Raw genomic sequence first — 23,940 nt, 5'->3', positions numbered from 1 at the left:
GGACATGAGCAAGGGCTGCAAGCAGGAAGAAACCTCAGGAATTGATAATGGCAAATATGTGTGTTTGTGACTTCAAGATGAGTAAGGAGATTCCCCTTGACTCGCGGAAGTGAGATCGAACAGATCGGTCTCCGAAGCTGGGAAGCAATTGATACTTACCCCAAAGGGAAGCTAATGGTGAGAAAATGGGAAGACGACAGAGAGTTTGATAGATTTGGCTGGGGGTCCCCCTTGTCTCGCTGAGAACCTTCCTGGAGGAGTATGAAGCCAGCGGCAGCTGGGCTTCTAAGGTTGGGAAGTGAGCGTCACTTACCCTCAGAGGGAGACTGTTGCAGAGATAGAGCTGCAGAATAGAGGAGGAAATCATAGTGGGGAGGATGGTAGAAAACAAAAAATGCAAGACAGAGAGCGAGTGCATTGCATGGGGTTTAAATAAGGTTTAGCAGATGTTATTGGTTGGAAGGAAATAGGGGGGAAGGAGCCCTCTCTCATGCCCCCCGAATCACACTGTTTACAATAATAGATGTAAAAAACAAGTTCTAGTACTTTTAAATTGTGTATTCTGTATATGTACAACAGGAAATGCTGTAATCCTTGTAGTTGCATGTAATACAGTAAATAAAAATATTTCAGAATTGTGTGGGAAATCATTTTTTATACCTCTTTTGTGATACTGATAAAAAACTATTCATTATGACACCCTGTGACAAGTGCGAGTGGTGTGGTGAACAAAGTGAATGTCCAAACAGTACTGTACTCCCAAAAACGTCTGTATTTTATTAAATTAAAACAGAAAAGGACGATGGGGGGTGGGGCACGGCTGACTTGCAGGCCACAAACAAAAACAATAACAGCAACAGGAAGTAATCCCCAATCCACAGTCCTGCGCACGAAAGTGTGCTCTCCAATCAGCGGGGTGGTGGTGAGTGCTGGTGTAGTGAGGTGAGCGTAGTGCTCAGTAGGCTGGGCTGGCTCCGTGGCTTCAGCACCTGGCTCCATAACCTCTGTGATACACAAAATGGACACGTAACAAAACAAGCAAAGCTCCGGCCGTATGTTACATTTCAGCTTCAGGGGCTGTACTCACGCAACTGCATCCACTTTGTACCACCAAACTCTTCCCTGCACTCAGCCTGTTGCCATGGTTTATCCAATCGCTGCCTGACCCTTATCTGATCGCAATGGAGATGTTTAGAGTACCTGCTGTTACCCACTTTCCCCAATATGGCCGACTTCCGGTTTTCGCCCACTGTCGAGACGACCCGTCAATGGGGAAATGTACTACCAACCTTACCCGGTGCCCTTTCCGATCGAGATTTACAACATCGATTTGTTCTCTCTTTATCACACACCCCTGATATAAATCACCCCCCACCCCCCAAAAAAGTAAATCGGTTTATAGCCAATAAATACTGGAAAACACTGGAAATGGTTACTCCGTTCACGTTGACTTCACCCCTTTCCCATAAAAAAAACTACTACTTGTACAAAAAAAATATAATACTGTACAGAAGCTTTCACACTGTCCACATAGCGTAAAAAACAGCATCATCTGAAATAGACTGTGTTCCTATTTCTTCGTGCGTGTCTGGTGTAAATGTACTTATTTAACCAATATACAGTAGACACTTGTTATTAGCAACACCGGGTAAGAGCAACCGCCGCTCACAAGCAACATTTCCCTGGGAACACTTTCCTTACCATTAAAAACCCACTTGGTAACAGCAACACAGCTGCCGCTTAACAGCAACATTTATTTCGTTGTGACGTCACATCCTCAGCAGTCGCCCTTCGCCATTAATCATCCACAAATGCACCCAAAAGTCTGTACAGTGCGCTTATTAGTTTGTTTTACAAGGCAAATTCTTTCTCTGCTTGTTTATTTCCTGCAATGTGTAAAAAAAAAAAAAAAAAAAAACACATGTTTGCTTTGACGTGATCACAACTAGATCATACAAAAGAATAATGATCATACAAAAGAACAGACATAAAAAAAGAGCAAGGGAAGTGAATGTAAGTACTGTACAAAGCTTGCGTATCGTATGCTATTATATAGTATCTATTTGTGCAGTTGGGCATTATTTCCTTCATAATGACAATATTATTTTATCTTTAAACATGTAATCTACATTTTAAAAAGTAAAAATGTGTGTGTGTATATATATATATATATATATATATATATATATATATATATATATATATATATATATATATATATATATATGTATAAGAAAAGAAACGAGGATCAGAAATTCAGAAGTGAAGACTAGACAATCGAAAAACCTCTCATTTATTGAGTTTGCATGAAATTATTTGTATTTGCATATTTGCAAAAGACACAAAACTTAATTATTTAGTTTCTATGAGATATTATTTATATTACAGTACTTAGTGCTGAAATACACAAAAATATAATTCTATACTTTAAGTGAAATGTTGAGTTCAGTGACAGGGCTTCATATTGATTGACACTTTGGTATGAAAACAACTTGATGGCGTCAAAATACGTCGGAAGCTGATGCTTTGACACAACGCGCTTGGTGTGAAAAGACCTTAACTGAAAACAATAATGGCATAGTATATAAAAAGCAAAAGCACCGAAAAAAAACGATACACATAAAACATGAAAAATTAAATTAATAAAACCCAAAAACAGAAGCCCTAAATATAAGCAACAAGTGGATGGCTCGAAATATGGAAGAGCTGACATTCCATCCATTTCAAGCAGCAGCACGGAGAAAGGCAACATGCCAATGACTTCACTGCTGAAGGTTGTTTTTTGTATGATTACTGAATGGCTGATAGTTCTGTAATGTTATGTTTTCCACAACATTTCTCAGTAAACCAAAATATTTCTGCAATCACAGAATTTAACGAATTGCTGTTTTTCATGATGGTTCCTTTTGATGGCCCATTGCAAACTGTTGTTTCAGCATCTGCAATTCAAGTTCTGCGGTGGGACAATGAGCTGAAATGCATTAAGGGCAAGAAACACAAAAAAAAAATATGTTGTAATTGATTTTAACAGTGGCCTCACATTTCAGTGAAGTTTATCATCATTCTGGGTGGTTTTATGTGTTGTTTCATCTGTCATTTTAAAGTTTTTTCTTTGTTCTTTGTCAGAAAAGTAAGTCATGCTTTTATTTAAAGAGTGACAGCTAATTCTTTAAAATCAGTTTATATGACTTATTAGCACTAATTACAGACATACATTGTGCAAAAGATATTTCCTTTTTTAAATGACAGTGATTCAGACTAGGTACATTTTACGTATGCAAAGTTATAGAACTTATGTTTCATGGTACTTCTGCTGCCGATCTCTGGTGGCCGTGCTGCAATTAAACCATGTGACCTACAGCACTAAGTCCAGAATTCTGCTGCGTTGTAGTAATGGAAAAAAATTGCATATCCCAAAATAAAATAATAATAGCAGAGAACCAAAATCTTACACACAATGAAACGTAGTGACACAGTGGTTCTAATTAAAGATGAGACAATATAATTTAAAGCTTTAGTTATATCTGATCAAGGCTGATAAGTACAGTAGCAAAAAAAATTACTACAGCACATCAAGTACTAGATATTGTAGGCCCAATCATTTCATTTTGGTTTTTGGCCTGGCCAAGTTAAATTGTGTATTTTGAAATCCTCCTCCTCCTCAAAAAAAAAGATTGACCGCAGTTATAGACTCATTGGCTTGTCAGCATGTTTCATTGGCCTAGTGGTTAGACTGCCCAAATAAGAGTGAAGCATTATGGGTTTGAATTGGTTTCAATACATTAAAAGCTGATTGGCTGAGCTATTGGAGACTGTATCCTTCAAAAAACTAGATTTTCAAGAAAATATGTTTGGCCATTTGTAATGGGATGCTACTGTATTCCACTTACTGTAAACATAACGAGTTATTATATTTCCTTTGGATGTGTACAGTATATTGTTTGTATGGTGTGTATGTATGTAGCATTCTTTATCGTTTTATTTCTTTGCACTTTAACAAGTAAAAATATGCGTTCCGAATTTATGCTGCAAATATAATGTGGAGTGTACACTCTCTTTTTTATTTATTTTTTGCATGTGTGAGATGTGATTCATTCTACTGCTCTTGTGTTTATATGAGTTGTGTGGTGTGTGTTTATGTAAGCATCAATAATATGGCAATGCATTGTTTATCCAAGCCACAGACCAAATCATTTTGATCCTTTAATCAGCTGAATGATGCATGATGTAGGTAAGCTGATTGTGATGTTAATAAGTTAAGTAATAAGTTAAGTTAATTGCTGTGTATAGCAGCTCTGTCTGTCGAGTGAATCAAAAATTAAGATGTGCTCATGAACTGGAATAAGCCAGCTGCATTATAATCCATCATTGTTATTGTTTGGGGGATGAGTAGCCAAGATCCGAAATGAGTTGGTTATTTCCAGTAGGTCTGTCTTTCCTCTGGCAGACGCAGTTTACTGGCTACTGTAGGGATTTGCAGAGCTTATTGCAGAAGTAAGTTGAACTGGCAAGCCTTGGCAAGTGCAAGTGCAACTGAAATAAAAATGTTCCAAATGTGTAATGCACAGTATAGTCAATTAATAGAAGGCACTAGTCACACGTCTTTCAATTCCAGATGATTGCTTTTGGCTTCAGTTGACACATACTTGACACATACTTTCTTTTTGGTGGAGCTGAAATGGTTCTGGCATTAAGTTTGTAATTTTTTTAGAAGCCTTGGTTATTCTAGTGAACTCATTACAGTGGAAATCCAATAACTATTTGAGGTCACTGTAAATTGAATATGAATAGTGTGTTTGGTTTTATTTGAATTACATTATTTATAGCCAGTCACGTTTTTATAAAATCCTCAGGGTAAAACTTTATATAGATATTACTCCAGCTTGATCCCTATGTATTATTTCCACATGGAAATCAGGGAAAAGCAGAAACTACTATATAGGATAAATTGACAGTCATAGTAGATTCTCTTGCCAAGTTACAATATTAGAGAAACTACTGTGCCTTTATGGGAAAACTGGGATATACACAGTACTATTCTAGTTGCTTCAATGAAGTTCTGTACTACTTGTGTTTCTATACAAAGCTAGGCAAAGAGAAAGAGATGTGATACCTTTTATTGGACTAACTAAATAATAATTATTCACAAGCTTTCAAGACCTCAAAGGTCTCTTCTTCAGGTGCAAGTAGGAAAGAGAGATTGATGTTTACATAACAAGGTTGCATCAGAACTTTAACAAAAATAACCAATTTTGAATCACTACAATTCTAATGTATGGAAAAAAAAAGATCTAAACATTCCTGTAAAAATAAGCATGTGAGGGCAATAGTTAAATCTATTTTTGCTCCTGTGATGAGGTTTTAACCAATCACAGGCCAGGATTTCCAATGACTTTCATAGATAGATAGATGGCTATACTAGGGAAAGCAATTAGTTTTAACTGTATAGCACATCATTTTTTTAATAACTTTGCATCTTTTTTTTTTTTTTTTTTTTTTTGCATGTTTTGTTCCCACCATGGCATTTAGAGTCTTATGGATATACTTAAGTAAAAGCCAATTTTGGATAAACTAAAGCATAAAACTCAGCATGGCCTAGTGGTCTAAAGCACTATCCCAGAATAAAAAAAAGAAGCAATGAAATATGTAAAATATGAACCAAGTTAGAATATTATCGTAAAGGGATCAGCCATATAAACACCCTTTTTATTCATATTGCTAGCAGTTCCTATTGCATTGCAAATTGGAAATGTTTGTCAAAGTTAAAGTATGCTATTCACTCTGTAGAGTATGCCATTCACTCTGTAGCATTCAAAACAAGTTGTCTTTTAACACCTGTTGTATAACTAGCTGATACATGGATAAAATGTGTTCAAGTACCGGGGCAGCTGACAAGTGAATAGCAGCTGTAGTTTGTGTACTTAGAACATGTGAATGACTTGTCTTTATATTTAAAGAGATATTTTGCTTTCCTAAATTGTTAAATGAATAAATAAAACATTTAAAAACCAGCACGAGAGACAACATTTTACTGTGTTTCTTACAGGATTTGTTCCCTCTAATTCCCCCTTTTGATAATTGCCATGCATTTCTTATTCTGAATTGAATCTGTTATACAAATTTTATTAATTACATTGCACTGACCTCATACTTTATATACTTTATACAGTACAGTGCAAAAGTTTTAGGCAGGTGGGAAAAAATGCTGTAAAGTAAGAATGCTTTCAAAAATAGACATGTTAATAGTTTATATTTATCAATTAACAAAATGCAAAGTGAGTGAACAGAACAAAAATCTACATCAAATCAATATTTGGTGTGACCACCCTTTGCCTTCAAAACAGCATCAATTCTTCTAGGTACACTTGCACACAGTCACACAGTTTTTGAAGGAACTTGGCAGGTAGGTTGGCCCAAACATCTTGGAGAACTAACCACAGTTCTTCTGTGGATTTAGGCAGCCTCAGTTGCTTCTCGCTCTTTATGTAATCCCAGACAGACTCGATGATGTTGAGATCAGAGCTCTGTGGGGGCCATACCATCACTTGCAGGACTCCTTGTTCGTCTTTATGCTGAAGATAGTTCTTAATGACTTTCGCTGTATGTTTGGGGTTGTTGTCATGCTGCAGAATAAATTTGGGGCCAATCAGATGCCTCCCTGATGGTATTGCATGATGGATAAGTATCTGCCTGTACTTCCCAGCATTGAGGAGACCATTAATTCTGACCAAATCCCCAACTCCATTTGCAGAAATGCAGCCCCAAACTTGCAAGGAACCTCCACCATGCTTCACTGTTGCCTGCAGACACTCATTCGTGTACCGCTCTCCAGCCCTTCGTGAACAAACTGCCTTCTGCTACAGCCAAATATTTAAAATGTTGACTCATCAGTCCAGAGCACCTGCTGCCATTTTTCTGAACCCCAGTTCCTGTGTTTTTGTGCATAGTTGAGTCGCTTGGCCTTGTTTCCACGTCGGAGGTATGGCTTTTTGGCCGCAAGTCTTCCATGAAGGCCACTTCTGACCAGATATCTCCAGACAGTAGATGGGTGTACCAGGGTCCCACTGTTTTTTGCCAATTCTGAGCTGATGGCATTGCTGGACATATTCCGATTGCAAAGGGAAGTAAGCACGATGTGTCTTTCATCTGCTGCAGTAAGTTTCCTTGGCCGACCACTGCGTCTACGGTCCTCAACGTTGCCCGTTTCTTTGTGCTTCTTCAAAAAAGCTTGGACAGCACATCTGGAAACCCCTGTCTGCCTTGAAATTTCTGCCTGGGAGAGACCTTGCTGATGCAGTATAACTACCTTGTGTCTTGTTGCTGTGCTCAGTCTTGCCATGGTGTATGACTTTTGGCAGTAAACTGTCTTCAGCAACCTCACCTTGTTAGCTGAGTTTGGCTGTTCCTCACCCAGTTTTATTCCTCCTACACAGCTGTTTCTGTTTCAGTTAATGATTGTGTTTCAACCTACATATTGAATTGATGATCATTAGCACCTGTTTGGTATAATTGTTTAATCATACACCTGACTGTATGCCTACAAAATCCCTGACTTTGTGCAAGTGTACCTAGAAGAATTGATACTGTTTTGAAGGCAAAGGGTGGTCACACCAAATATTGATTTGATGTAGATTTTTCTTCTGTTCACTCACTTTGCATTCTGTTAATTGATAAATATAATCTATTAACATGTCTATTTTTGAAAGCATTCTCACTTTACAGCATTTTTTCACACCTGCCTAAAACTTTTGCACAGTACTGTATGTGTATGTGTGTGTGATTATGTCTACATATTTGTTTCTATTGGCTCAAATTCCTGAAATCCCTGTCATTTTCTTACAGTTTTTATGAGCCTTTGTGATATCTCAAAATTGACATAATCATCATGTGATACCTCCCTGTACAGAATATTAAAATAAAAAAAAAAACATGTCTACAAAAACAAATTGGAATTCCAATGAAACTCCACTTGCATTATGATACACAACAACACAAATGAAGACCATATGTAACAGTACATGATACAGTAGATGATTTTTATAAATTATTATCTCCAACAGTGGACTAATAATCTTGTTGCCATTGATTTAGCAAATTGTAGTTTTTGTGTTAATGTAGGACTGAAATTCCAAAACATAGTTATATAAGCCGTGGCAACACCTGGTATTGTATCTGTGCCACTTTGAAGAGGGCAAATGAAAAAAAAAAGCTGCTTACTTTTAAATTATTGACCAAGCTTTTGAAAAAATGATAGCTTTGTTCAAAAATGACTACAGTAGAGACTTTAACCCACATAAATAAAGAGAAAGGCTCTTTTTTAAATCAATAACCACATTAGAATTACATAATGAAGATCTTGACATAATTTGTGAATATTCCATCAGTGCTAATGAGATTTAATACTGTAGGAACACATGTCAGGCTTACCTCCAAGAACACTTGGAAAATATTGGTGTGTGCCAAGCACCTTGTGAGGTGAAATCGTGTAGTACTGTAGCTACTACAGCAAATTTGTGGAAAAGGATTAAGCTGGCAAATCCTTATTTTATTTTATAAGCAGAAATGTCATTGGGACACATTTGGTGTACGATCACTGTCAGGGGTATGATTCAGTTACACCCTTCTGCTTGCAGTCTATTAAAAAAATATGTTAAATTCCAGTTGTGTCTCTTTTCAGTCATAACACGTTTTCAGATTTATGTTTTCAATTTTACTGTCAGTCATATATCAGATGTGGTTTAGGGACAGCATTTTTTTTTTTTAATGTCATTATAGGATGTGTGTTTTTGTTATGATTTTATTAGGGTTTTTATTTCCTTCTTCCAGTAATATAATATATGTTCTGAAGGGTTGTTTTTTAAAGGCTAACACACAACAAACATACCATTTTTGAATGATGTTTTTCCAGCTAACATCTTTAATAGTTTTAATAATGTGCACTAAAGTAAAGATTTGTGGTTGATGAAATTCTGTTGATCTACATTACCTGTTTTAAAATAATAAATGGCCCACAATATATACCCAGATACACCAATCCAGCTACTTCTGCTGTTAATTCAGATCAAATACTGTGTTTCAGTGGTCTGCTTTCCATTGCCTGCAGATGGTGATAGTGTCTTCTGCTAATAGCATTTATGGGCATTTTAAATTGGTTTGACAGGCAAACAAATCCATGGCCTAACAGACATTCTTTGTAACAAAGAATATCAAATTAATCATTGTCAATCCTGTTGTGCTAATGCCAATGAACTAATTAGTATTCAAAACTCCACCAGATTTTTTGCACTTATATTTCTCAGTTTCATGTTAATTGTGAAATGCTAGATTGCATACAACTGATTCTGTCAGGATGGTTTCCTACTTGAATAGATCTAAACAATTCTGTAAAGGTTGCCACACAACAGATGCAATGCAATTTTTCATTAGGCGAAAAGATACTTTTGCGGCAACATGATCGTACACACCAGAATTCACACATAGGCAATGCGACAGGTTTGAAAACTGCAAGATCTATACAACTATTAAAAATGGCTATTGACAAAACTAGGATCAAGACTTGCACATATTCGTCAACATGATGTGGAAATTATGATGGTCTTCTCTGACAGTATTTCAACATATATGGCATTAAATCATACCAGGCTTAACCAGTTCCTTCCAAGTGGACTCCCAAATATTGTCTTTCAGATCTGTATCTTTATCGTTGTGATGCCCCTTTTCCACCATCATTTTAGATACTGCTTTACCCTGCTGGACCACGTGCATTTAAGCTGTTCTCTGATTGGTTCTCTTATATTACAAAAAATAGGATTCAATCCTATTTGTTCACATTGCTCCAGTGTCCCCCTGGTGTAGCTGCTGCATCACCTATCAAAAGTATAGGTTTTATTCATTTTGTCACATCGCTGCACAGTTTTGTTTGCCGCATCGCGTCTGGTGGGTAGCAGCCTTAAGTCTTAGAGTATTTTCGTATGTAAAACATGGGCTGCCATTTTTAGACAATCATTGTCATATTGAATTGTGGACTGTGTCTAAAGTATACATAGGTTTGATTATCACTGCTACAGTCCTTGTTAAAACCCTTTATGCAATAATAATGTATTCTACTTTACAACTAATGATACCTATAAGTGACACCTGTCCCCTGTGGCATTTGTGAAACATTATAATTGACATGGTATCTCATCCTTAGGGCATATGATACTTTATACTGCAGCTCATTGAGTTCTTAAGGTTCCTGCCGTCTGCAACTGTTCTATGAATCTGCCCTATGCAGAATGAATGATTATAATTCATTCTAGTATAACTGGGTTTCTTTCTACTATTATCTGTATTCATTATGGGCACCCGCCCGATGTCACCTGAACTACAATAGATGACCTTGCAGGCAAATGAACAGACTATAGAGTCACTGAAATGGTTTGAGGCATGACACACTAAAATTTTGTGATCTTACAAGAAAGTAAAATTGTATGTTAAAATGAATCAACATGTTTTACTCCAAGTTTAAACAACAACATGACCTCAAAAGCAACAAATGGCTATTACAACAGTATCTATAGTTAAAGGTCTAATTCAGCTGATATTATTAATTTCCAGTTCTAGGTATTATACATGTAATATATATAACTGCATTCTTACATTCTGATAATATTATTTATATTTTTGAATATTATAAATTAGTGGAGACAAAGGTTAGGAGTGGAGACTCTATGGAATGAGTTCCAAGCCACACCATTGATCACCTTAATAACTGAGATCGCTTAAAAACCGACAAGCATTGATTGCCCAAATGGGCTGTTTATAAAATGTCTTCTGTACCTTTGTATTGCTAACAACTTGGTTTGGGTATGAAATATCTTAACTACTTTTAACAGGGTCGAAATGACCCGTGTGGCAAAGCGTAAGCCTTGCACATGGAAATATGTAGTTTATTGTATGTTTTTGGGTTAATTGTTAATTTATTGATTTAATTAATTGCTTAGCTGCTATGGCGCTCCGCCGGGGACAATTACTCGTCTGCCTGGATCAGCAGCTGAAAGCAATCAGCTGTTCCAGCAGGCAGGTGGGCGTGTCTCAACGGAGCATCAGCATAAAAGCATGGCGATCGCTGTGATCGGGGCTGCTGCAAGGCTTGCAGTTTTCACGGCACGTTTTGATTTATGGTTTGTTGTACTGTGTTTTATTTTGCGCTTTTTGTACAGCGTGATATACTAGTCCTCTGTGCGTTACCATCGCTGGTAACGTCACATGACCACCTTTATTTTACTTTCGTTTTCTGTTTGTATTAATAAATCCTGCGCCCCTGTGCCGGCGTTTCAACATCAACACCACGTCTCTCTGTGTGCTTGAACAGCGTTGACCCACACGCGTGACACGAGCAAGACCCTGTCACAACCCGTTACTTCACATTTTTATTTTTACACTTATTTATTTGTGTATTTTGATTTGTGCATGTTTTCTTTGATAGAGCACTTTATGATTGATTTGTAGCACTTTATTGTTGCTTCTCCACTCAGCACCCAAAGCTAATTATTTAATTACCCGGCAATTGAAAACAATATACTCACCTGACTATAAATATTCCTAGATTTTAGTTTTCTAGGATGACCATCCACCGTTTGTCTTGTCTGTGCGTGTAGGAGAGAGGGGATCCGAGACGGAAAGAAATAGTAAACTTTGTACTTGTTGCTGCTGGTGTGATGATGATGATGATGATGATGGTGATGGTGATGTAGTTGGGGAATAATGTTTATTGCTGTCCCCTCCTCTGCACGCGCTAGCGTTTTGTGTTCTGTGTTTTCTGTTTCTTTTGGAGCAGGTTGTTTTAATTTTGGATCCTTTTAATGTGATTTCAAACAAAACCTTTGTTTGTTTTTCTTGCACAAAGCACCTACGTGCTTTTGTAATGATCTGCTGCTAACTCTTTTAATTCTGTGCATTAAAACATTATTTAAATTGATAACAACTGTGTCCTGGTTGCTCTGTTCCATGATTTGCCCTCCAAAAAAATAACTTAAATTCCGAGGGTGTCGTTTCCCTCGGTAGTGTAGTCAGGACTACCTTCCAGTTGTTACATACTGTAATTCTTCTTGTTTTGAAACACTTCGTAAATTATAATTGTTGTATTCATCACATACTGGTGACTTTTTAAAACTTAGAAGTTTAAAGGACCAATCTGGTATCAAGTTCAGCTGGTACACCATTAGCTGCCCCTGCCCATTGCAATGTAACTATCAGATCCTTAAGAAATAGAGCTTAGAACAATAGTGTTTTACAGAGGTACAGGTTAATGGTTACAGTCTGGTGAACCAGCTAAACTAAGAGAGAAGACATGTTGAGAGCTACAGAATATTGAGCCAAGAAAAGTTTTAAAAAATTCACCAGAATAGGGTGACTGAAACAGGAAATAATATCCAAAGTAAAACTTTAAATGGTACAGAACACCCTGCAAAGTTTGCAATATGTTATTTTTGCTGTGTCCCAAGTGTCCCAGCCTGGTATTTTTAAACATATTACCGACTCATCTACATTTAATCACACGTCATGGATCATAAATCAACTGTGGAACACATTTCTCAACATGTACTCCAGAATGTTTGCCAGGAGAAAAAAATAAAATCTTCTCAGAGTATTGCAGAGTATCCAAGATCAAGCTCCCTCCTGCAGCAATGCTGGTTCTTGGTTCCCATAACACACCACGCATTTTAATCAAAGCACCAGCATTGTTGCAGGAGGGAGCATGACCTGGATACCCTATATTGTTTAGAAAAAAAAAATCTTCTCACAAATATTCCCAAGTAAAAGTAATTATCCAATTTACAGGATACTGCAAATATAATGTGTTTCTTGTAAACACTGCAGGGGTTTTCTGTAACACTTTAACAAGAAGAATATTACAGAGTTTGAGATAGCTGTGATATTTACCCATACCTGTACCACGCTACTGTTTAAAATGTATATTTTATTTCAGATATTTGATCCTATAGGTCTTGTTCTTAAAATACAAATAAATCTGAAGTTGTTTTTATTGCTTGATGTACGGTACTTTACAGCACACCAAAAGAATACCAAATCTTTACATTTCAGCCCTTTTTTGTATTTTCATTCCCATCTTCATTGTCTAGAAAAGTCAAGAATACACTGAAAGCATGCTGGTCATATTAAACTCTTTGAGAGCATTGTGGCATTTTGAAAAGCTTTTCACCTGCTCCTCCGTAACCTGAGTTGAGCAATCCTGCATGCTTGTTACCACAGAATGGGGCTTTGGGACTCATTACGAATATTAAATCCACAGGCAAGCACAGGTGTATGACTTCTGGCTTCAAACTCATTTACATAATTGCAACCATATAATTGAAGTCATGAGTGGTCAACCACCCATGCAAATAGATCCGAGAAACTTATTTAGCTACATCCGGTAAAGCCTTTGCACCTAGTGTTTTTAATAACATTTCAGTTGCAAAGCTGATTACCACATCTGGGGCTCCTGGGGACAATGCAGGTGAAAGTTCTTGAAGTTAAATCTTTTAGGCTGCCCCTCAAATAAATGATAATCTTCTTTATTGTGTGCTTCATCTTGAGGCCTGTCACTGTGGCTTTAAAATGATCTTTTAATCAAACTAAGTTTATGAAAAAAAAAGAATGTCCCGTCCAGAAACAGTTTGCTACCAACAGTTTGTTCAACAATGATTTCTACTTTATAAAACCACTTTTATGATACTGTAGTAAAGATTGCTTTAGCCTTATTTATTTGTTAATATCTTTTCCACAGTACATACATTATGTGCTATCAATACACCTTTAAACCAGGGGATGGCCATTTGCTTAATTCACATCCACACATTATTTAGGCAACATGAATAGGGTATTAATAAATAAATATTTTATACAGGTATTCTACAAGTGGTTTCACTAAGTAGGTAGATAGTTTTTGAAGTGTACAATCAGTTTGAATCAAATAAATGAATAAAATGATGGTTGACGTGATAATAACTAAAACTAATGGTGTTTCAAATATATAAAATGACAGATACAAGCTTGCAGAAACAATAATTCTAATTATAAATGTATGTTTGTCTAAACAACAGTATATTGTACTAATATCACTAAGGGTTATAACTCCACCTGGAATCTTTTGCAGAAAAAAAAAGTTGCTCATGAAAATCCAAGAAAGCAATAGTTTTTAAAACTGCGTTATTTTGGGGAATATTTCAAGAGCATACAGATACGCAAAAGCCCTACTCATGAAACCGGATATGAGTAATGCCTTGAGAAACACAACAGCATCCTATGGTGTTTTTTGGTATTCAAAATCCTCTCAAGCCTCTCTGGAATGGACTTGAGAATACACATACAATCACCTGAATAAACAGTATCCCTGTCAGACACATCTGTAAAATGGAAAGTTACTATTACAGCATTTGTAAGGCCATTTATTTTCTGTGTTTAATAAAAAGGCGTGTCATTTGTTTTGTACCTTTACATGCACTTACTGCTGTATGCGGCATATAGCTAGTAGAATATATTGTATATTCTGCTGATTGTGTTTACATGATATGGGACAGGGGTGTGCAGAGAACCCATTAATTGTACTGATACTCATAAACCAATACTCGTACGAATACTCACACTTGGGTGATGTCACTGGAAGTGGGAGGGAATAAAAACTAGAAGTGTTGTTAGAATGTCATAAGATGGTGACCAAATAGTGTTTTAATGTTTATGTAACAATGCTTTTTTTATCGTTTTGAAGTCCTAATGTGTCATTTTAATGTATGTATTATCAAATTATATGGGATGTCTTAATGGGGTGGTGATTAATAAATGATAGTAAAGTGGAGATCATTTAGACCTGATTGCAAATCCGTGAGATGTATTTATTTTATGTGTTATTTATTTACTAGTTATTTTGGGGGCTATTGTGTACAGTACATAGTAAAGTATGATGAGATCAGCTAAGCCAGATGAGATCCGTCAGAGAAGATAGCAAATCTGCAAGACATATTATTTATTATTTGTTATTAGGGAAAAAGAAAAGATATCAGCTAATGGTTGCTTATTGAATCTGCAGTATCACAAATGCACAAACACACAAGTTTTCCAAAAAGTGATATTTAATGTATCTCTGATCAAAAAAAGCACCAAAAACATGGCACTTTAAACACTGCACACAACTCATGCCATAAAAAAATTCCTTCTTAAAAGCTAATGGAAAACAGACAATAGCTTGCATTTGCAAAGAAAATAAAAACATTGAGTTATTAGTTATCATTGTTTACAATTGTGGAGGCACAGCCTCTATGGTCAAAGTTCATGCTTGATTCATTTAGTATAAGGTGACTCATTTTTCTCTTGTTCTCCTTTTCTCCATTGAAAGATCTGCTCAGGTTTTCATATGGGTCTCCATGACTCCAACCACAGGACATAAGTTCAAAGCCTTTTGGTCATGCCTGTGGTCCCAGTGCACGTTTGAAATGCAATTGTACATTTTTTCCTTGTTTAAAGCACTGTTCTTCTTCACCATGGTATTAGGAGGGTCCCATCTGGCATCTGTTATTCTGTGGAGATAGATATATACTGTTCTGCAGTTTTTATAACTTTCACTTGTGAAATGTGATACCATTTAATTTGTTTTATGATAATGACTCCCACATACACGTTGACCTTGTCGGTTACTGTGTATGGACCGTGCCATTTTGGGGTCAGGGGTCTCTTTGGTATAAAAACCCTGGTCATTATGCTATCTCCTAAGTTCAATTCAGATTCTTTAATTGTTGCATGTTTGTGGTCATTTTCAGCTTGTTTTATTAATACCAGCTTCAATTTGGAGCTGTGGTAATCTGTTCTGCATCAAGTACTCAGTTTGGTTTTGTTTTATTTGAGCGACTACCAGGTCAATTGGATTAGGATCTATTAGTAGCGTCATTATTATTCCTGTCATCGTTTCATGTGGTCTAATCCCTGTTGATCTGGAGGGTGTGGCCTGTATTTTGGCCAAAATTATTGGAAGGGTTTGAGGCCAATTATTTCCTTTTTTTAAACATTCTACCTCTATTTAATGCAATCTAATTAATATATAATCTAAAATAAAAAAAATTAATGTAGCTTGTTCTCACTCCTAAGTTCTGAAAATGATAGTATTATATAAAGTTGATGTTGGATTTACAATAGTTGATTTCCGATATATTATTCATAAAAAATGATAATCTTTTATTAATTTATATATTTACAGGTTTCTCCAACCGGTATCAAATAAATCCCCATAATATTCTTGCTCAATTCTAAATCAGAAAAAACACAACATCTAGCATCATCAACACACTCCCATCAGTTTCCTTGAGCATACTGGCATAGATAATTAATCTATTAATTAATCCAGAGGCAGTCTGCAAAACAGATCGCTCACAAATTAACTTTGTATCACAGGATAGTGGTTCATTTAAGTACATATTCATTGTTACAGTAATTACCCTATTACTGCCCATCTGAATTAATTTAATTTTAAATTTTACATTTGATATGTATATTCCCCTTTAATTGTGAACCTGATATAAAATATAATTCCACAGCCCCTCTCTCTTTCCATGTTAAAGTTTATCTGCCTATAGCAAATATGTAATCCCTTTTTAAATCAAGTTCTAAAATATTTAAAAAATGTGTTTGTATGATTAAAACTACTCCATGCATTTTCAAAAGTTTACAAATCTGTTAATTTATTGAAATATAAAGTTTCTAAAACTTTCCATAATCATTACTGCTCTGTTTATTTCCTACAAATAAAAGAAAGATAGTTTTGTGTTTAAATAAAAACTGTACTTTAACCACGGTGAAATTTAACCAGCAAAATGATCAAATTCATAAAATAGCTTTAATTAGTTATGAACAGTACTCCAAAGCCTTATTAATGTTATTTGCCATAATACAAACCACGTCTGGTTTGCAACATAGCAACAACACAATAACACTTAAATATAAGTCTTATTTGTGTTGTTTGCAATACATTAAACCATGCATGGTTTGCTACAACACAATAATACAGAGTTTAATAGAGTTTAATATTCAATAGTACATAGAGTTTAACTATGTGTAATCATGAGAATATTTTTAATAAAAATACTCCTGGTAACTTAGTTTGTGAAAATCTCCAAGAATTGTTGTCCTCTCTAAGTTATCCATTAGCATTGGCAGTTTTAAAACCACGCACTCTCATAAATTTTTTTAAAAATTTGTCCTGCAGCCAGCGCTTGCTGCTGGCTCCTCCCATCTCTGTCTGTAAAACTGTATTCAGCTAAGAACTGCACCTAAAACAGACAATAGATCCCTTTTTTTCTTAGTATTATATTAAACGTTATAACAAAAATGTATTGTTTTTTAACTCCTTTTAAATTATCGTTTGTAAAACCAGACTTTACTCAAATGTAACTGTTATCTGCAGTGTATTTTAGTGCCATCTTTGCAGAATCAGTAATTTTTTTTTTTTTATATTTTTATTCCTAAACAGAAACTGACTTCCATTCTCAAACTGTAAACAGATTCTGTCTGTCTCAGAGTCTAATAGCTGCCAAACGCTCTGCTAATTCGTAAACACAGTTAATGCATTCCTGCACACACATGCGCACACACACATAAAATTCACACACAGTTAAATACACCAAGACAAACGCACAAAAAGACATACTTCAACATAAAGGTAGTTTGATGCTCGTAACATAACTCAGTACTTTATAGTACTGAGTTTCTGTTTCATTATTATTATTTTTATATTGTTTGCCACTCAAAGAAAATTTTATCTTCTTGCTCAGGTCAGGCATGAACTAAACAATTATTACTAAACAAATTCTCAAAATTACTTATTTTTTTCTTTATCTCCTCGCTTAAGCAAAACCAGTCTACCCAAACAATCATTAATAAACAACTTCTTAAAATTACCATTACTCTACTTTGGAAACTACATATTATAGCACACAACATGAAACGTCATTAAAGGTTGATTTTCAGGAATCCCAGGTTTCGGCACCAATCTGTAATGAAAAAATTAAGCTGACACATGGTTTTTCATTCAAAAACACTTTATATACTAGAAAGGTATGCCTCCAATACAATCATATCAGGATGCATTTCAAACTGACTTTGGACAAGGCCTCAGTACAGCTGCAGGATATGTTTGTATCAGAAAGCACGGATGTCCGTGGAGTCAATTCGAAAGTCTAACAAACTTTTACAATGTTTGATATTTATACCTTTGTATTGGGGGGGGGGGGGGGGGGGGGGGGGGGGAGGCTTTGGGGGGGGGGGGGGGAGGGGGGGGGGTGGGGTTCGGGGGGGGGGGGGGGGGGGGGGGGGGGGGGGGGGGGGGGGGTCCTTGCACTCTGTCCATGAGACTTTGCATACCATGTTGTACATAGCTGGGTGCATCCATCTTGTCTTTCAGTTCCCCTCCCCCATCTCATACTCTCTCTGCTAGTCTCCTGCCTTACAAAGTGAACAAATGGTCTGACTTTAAATGTGTTGAACATGCTAGAGTAAATGTACAAAGAATCACATTTGCAATAAAGGACTTACAGCCTCTTTGGATTGTAACTCTGAATAATGTTGAACCAGATTAGTCACCCCTCTTCTTTGTGTGTGGACTGTATGTAACATACCTACGTAACAATATAAAAGCCAAAGGCATTTTTGCCAGAAAATGTCATTTTACTAATAGATATCTGCAGGAGGAATCAGGTGCATCCAGAACATAGCTATGGCCAAAGATTTTGCATCACCCAATAGAATTAACAAATTTTGCTTCATAAAGTTGAATCAAACCTGTAAATAATGTTACCTTAACGTATTGAATGATGTACCGCTTTGTTGTTTTCAATATACAGTACTTAATGAAAAGTTATAAATATGACATTAAATGTAACATGAAGTACTGTACTACTATTATGACTTCTGGTAGACTTTTACAATATCATTTTGCAGTTTCTTTGATTACATGATATCAAATAGAATATCACAAAAAGCACCTGGAGATAGCTAAATAACATTTATTGTGGAGTACTGTTTTGTTTTCAAGCTCACTAAGTAACTACAAAAGGAACATGATGGAACTAATAATGTGCATCATGCAGATGTTTATCTGCACATTTAGCTGCACATTATTTATTTAGCTATTATTACTTGTTTTATGCTAATTGTCACCATGTATTATCCATGTTTTCTAACGTTCTTGAACAATTTAGTCATAAGTTATAGTAAGTCACGTAAGCACTGATCAGGCCGATACTGAACTTATTGGCTTGACATTCTGTGTTTAAGTTTTTTCAAGTCCATTTCTTCTTCATAAGAAAGGGTGGTTTAATCTAGTGAAAATTTTTGGTGTGTGCTTCGAACATCTTACTCAGCATATTTTGAAAATAACAAGCTAAAACTAAGAACCCGTGAAATATGACAACACTTTACATTCATATTATTGTATCCAGATATGTTCACTGGTTAATGTAATGCATTGTTGTTTTCTATCAATAAAGGAAATATTATTCATTTGTTACTCAAGTTCTCGGAACAACTCATTTCCATCACCCATTAAATAAATAGTTAATGGTTTGTCATGATGTACAGCATCCTATTTATCCATATTGCAAGAGGAGTAGTGTGATCTGATGCAGGACTTGCTATTATTGGATGGCCATCTGTTTTAAAGTTTCTGTCTGGGTAAAGGGTTGGATTAAACTGGCAAAAGTTGTCTTACTAAAAGAGGAAAACTTCAGTAGTTGGTAAGAATATAATGAGTAGGTGTCTAACTAAATCGTAATTTCGTGGAAATCGTGAAATTGAGGGGTCACCACGAAATTCACCTCTTTTAGGGGCCAATGCATACCGAACAAGTATGGACAGGAAAAAAAAGAAACCTTGTTTAAATGAACTACTGTTCAATGCAAGCTACATATCTTCCTTCTGTAGATAGCCCTTTTTTATTCCTTTGCTGTCCTGTGTGCATTGCATTTAAGCACCAAACAAACAAACAAAAAACGTCCACAAATAACATTTACAAAAAAAATTATCCAAAGCGGTTAATGTCCTTGTTTACTATTGAAATGACAACAAAGTTTTAATCGGCCTATCAGTGCATCTTTACTGCTTTTCTGTGACGGAGGTAATAGTTTTGCATATCTTAATGTGTCTGGAGAAAATGCGATTGGTCGCTATTTAGCTTCAGAATCACATATTAAACAAAAGGCTACTACAGAGGCTGTTGAACAGAATGTAAAATAAACATCAACTTTCAGAAACTAAATTGTAAGTCAGCGCAGACAAAAAGTATTCCTGTCTGCAAGTTAAATCAGTACTATCAACAGTCTAGCACAGCCACCTCGCTTCAACCTGCTGCTTACTTTTTTGCAGTTGGAATTTTAGATCCGAATAACCACATTTTCTGTGTTTTATTTGCATAGAAATACCATGAAGAAGCTAGTACAAATTTTGGACAACCATTTTGCCTAGTCTTTTTCTGCGTCTTCATTGATTCTACCCTGAATACTTCTCTACAAAATGATTGATTACATGTTTTATTGGTATTCTGGGCTGTCTTTGTGGTCAGTACATTTAACATAATCAAGATACCGTAAATTGATGTCAATCCCACTATCATGCAAGTTTTATTGTTAAACGTTATTGATTAAGACATGATATCTATGTAGTCTTGTAAAACCGTTTGAATGGTTGTGTATTCAGTATGGACATTTTAAAATGAAGCCTTCCTGTTTAAAAAACAAGCACTCTTTTTCAACACAGCCAGCATTTAATGGCAAACTGTGCAAACCACTGTAAAAAGGTTCTCAATTACTTGTTTACTGGCTAGAGTAGGGTTTTGCGAACTTAGCATTGAGCTGATGAAGGTTTAGCACAGTGAAATTTGGATGAGTGACAGGCTCTGTCACTATTAGTTCACTGTTAACTGTTTGAAACATCAGTGCCAATGTTTTGTCAGGTGTGGGAGCCTCAGTGTTGGCCAAAACTGTGTTTCCATGGAAACTGGCCAACTAAAAGTGTAAAAAGCTGTCATAATAGCATACAAAAATATTTTAATCCTTAATGGTAAGTACAGTTGCCTGAATGACTTGTGCATTTTATTTAACAATGCAAACTTTGGAGTACTTTGTTATTTATGCTTTACTCCCAACCCCCCCCCCCTGCTCCCCCATTTTGAACCACTGTTGCATCAAAAGAGTTGAGGCAACCAAGTTGCTTCAACTTCTGTGTAACACCAGGCAACTTAAAATGGCACCTTTTCAGGAAACTTACGAGATGAACCAATAATATTTCAGGTGTTTGATTTGAATGTGATTGGAGTCAGACTGCAGTTGTTTGATTAGGAACTAGTGGAGTGTCAATAAATAAGGTATGTCAATGCTTATGTATTTTAAACTAAATTATTATTAAAAAGAAGAAGGACTACACTGTTTTCACGGGTGATAAACAGATACAACGTCATTTTTTAATCGTCTCTTGAGGCAACTTTAAAAACCTGTCTTATTATTTAGTAGTTTTTCAGTATTTAGCAGACACCTTTAAACACAGCAATTTACAAAATGACAGCGTTTGTCAAAAATAAGAATATATTGTACTACATAAAAACATTGTGTAGCATTGTACACATTCCACTAGGTGGCACAGTGACAACAGTTGCCCCACAATTGTACCCGCTTCACTCTCTGCTAATACGGGGCTCCACACATATTCTACCTCCAGGCTTCACAGTACGGACTAGGCCTAGCGATTTTTTTTAACTCTGAAAATAATTTAACTCAGCTATACTACAGTTTGAGATCATGCATTGACATTGAAAATGTCCTGTTTTGAGCCAATATTATATTTCTAATAGACTGGTTTTGACACTGACTTTTACTGAGCCCCAAGCAAAAAGAAAAGAATAGCAGTTTTCTACATTTAATAACAGTGTAATGAAACACAGTCAGTTCCACTGAATAATAATAATAATAATAATAATAATAATAATAATAGCAAACCAGTGACAACACAAGCAAAACATTGTGCTGCTAAGGGTGTTTCTAAAATATTTAATGACAAATCTTCTAATCATTTTAATGCTGTCTTTTCCAGGACACTGGCAAGTGCAGGAAAATAACTCAAAGATAACTTCCTGAAAGCCCTGGCACAGCGAGAGGAAGCCAACCGCAGTGGGAAAATGAATGTGAGTACATTATTAGAAGCTGCCTTTTGCTGCATTTTAATGGTTACGTAAAGGGAATCCCCAAAGAAGTTTGAGCAATAACAATATGAAACGGTAATTATTACAATTACAATGTTACATTTTCAGTCAATGTGTTCCTTCTGGAACTGGACTTTTATGTAGGTGTTTAGTTTTTTCTTACAGCATATTATATAATATCTCTTTATGCTCTCAACAGTTTTTGCAGCACTATCTTAGAGTGGTGTGGCAAGATACTTGGCAACCACAGTGACAGTGCTCAAACAGTGTCAAGCAGATCAGTTAAAATCAGTGAGCGTGTTTTCTAATGCTACTTTCATGCAGGATCAGTGCATTCATTCCATTTTACCGGTATTCATTTTAAAAGAAACACATCTTATTGAAGACATGTGTTTTCATTGTTAATGTCTCCACTCTTCGGCCAAAGATATATCTCGATTTGCATGTCATTCTTTCTCGCTTTAACCTGAGGAGTGAATTTTATTTATTTATTTTTTTTTTAAATTGAAAAATGTTAATACTTTGTTTACTATATAATGTTGCTTATTTAATGACTACCAAAGTGTAGCCTGTCATACCTTGCAAATGGAGGTGCAAGTTAGATTTGTGAAATCATTTCATTGGCTTTTTTTTAGATCACCTAAAATAATGTTTTAAAAGAAATTAGAGCCATTAGCAAGCTGAAGAAAGAACACTAATGATAATGTCAACTGTTCTTTTTATAATCACTACATTTGGGTGACTGGCTTCATGTCAGCGTTGTTGAGTGTAGAAAACCAGTGTCTTTACTCCTCACTGGCAATACATTAGAAATACATATATTTTCATATTAAGTCTGTGCTGTAGCTGTATGTATTTGTATTTACTTTAAAGTGTTACAACATTTTCTAAATAATAAGTTTAAAACCAGATGATAGGTACACGTAATAAATGGAAGGTATGAACTATTTAATTTTTCCATCCTATGGATGATCCTCAAAAGAGTGCCCTCAGGTTCCCTGTAAGGGTTGTTTTTAGAAATAGGTTGATTCTGAAAGAATGTATAATGTGCAGGCTTCTGTCTTGTCTGGATCTCTGATGGGAAATCAAAGCAAACTGTGGGTAATTTCTTACAACAAAAATACAATATTTATAAAGCATTATCACGGTTGAATTGGTGCCATTTTAACAATTCTAAACATTTAAATAAACACAGACATGCTTCTAGGTGGTACTCTGTGCTTGTGAAAGGGAAAAGGAATAGAATCCCTTCTGGACTTGCAGGAATAGCAAGCAAGAAATAAAATATGATCTTTCTTTACCTGCACCTTTGGGATTTGTAATTATAAGATCAAATGAGGTGCAGTGAAGGAGTATAACGGAACCTACAGACACACATTTTCCCACTGAATGTTGACAGGGTAAACAGTTTCATGCATAAGCCGTTCTGGCTTTTTAAACTTGCGTTATTGAAGCTGATATAAAAGGGCCGGTAACAGCTTGTTCCTTTCACAGGTATTCAAAGAAACCACTGTAGCTGTTTCAGAAAAAGCTGGGAATCAGGCAGTGTCTAATATACCTCTTCCTGTGTTTAAAAAAAAAAATAAAAAAAATCTATGGAACAAAATATAGTGTTATATGTCACCAACAATATTATGCTGACATGATCTTTTCCCCCTTTCTCTTTTTTCCAATGAAGTGCTTCCTCTGATGAAAAAGTGTACTGGAAAATGTTTATTTCC

The 23,940-nt window shown here is 35.8% G+C and overlaps 1 pseudogene; it reads left to right on the top strand.

Annotated features, from left to right (window-relative positions):
• The window catches only part of LOC121326926, a 169,180-nt pseudogene that overhangs the window by 57,059 nt on the left and 88,181 nt on the right, over positions 1-23,940 (top strand).

This window comes from Polyodon spathula, chromosome 2 (assembly GCF_017654505.1).
Source record: "Polyodon spathula isolate WHYD16114869_AA chromosome 2, ASM1765450v1, whole genome shotgun sequence".
Taxonomy (NCBI): domain Eukaryota; kingdom Metazoa; phylum Chordata; class Actinopteri; order Acipenseriformes; family Polyodontidae; genus Polyodon; species Polyodon spathula.
Note: the sequence above shows the minus strand (reverse complement) of the source record. Positions and strands in the feature narration are given on the sequence as shown.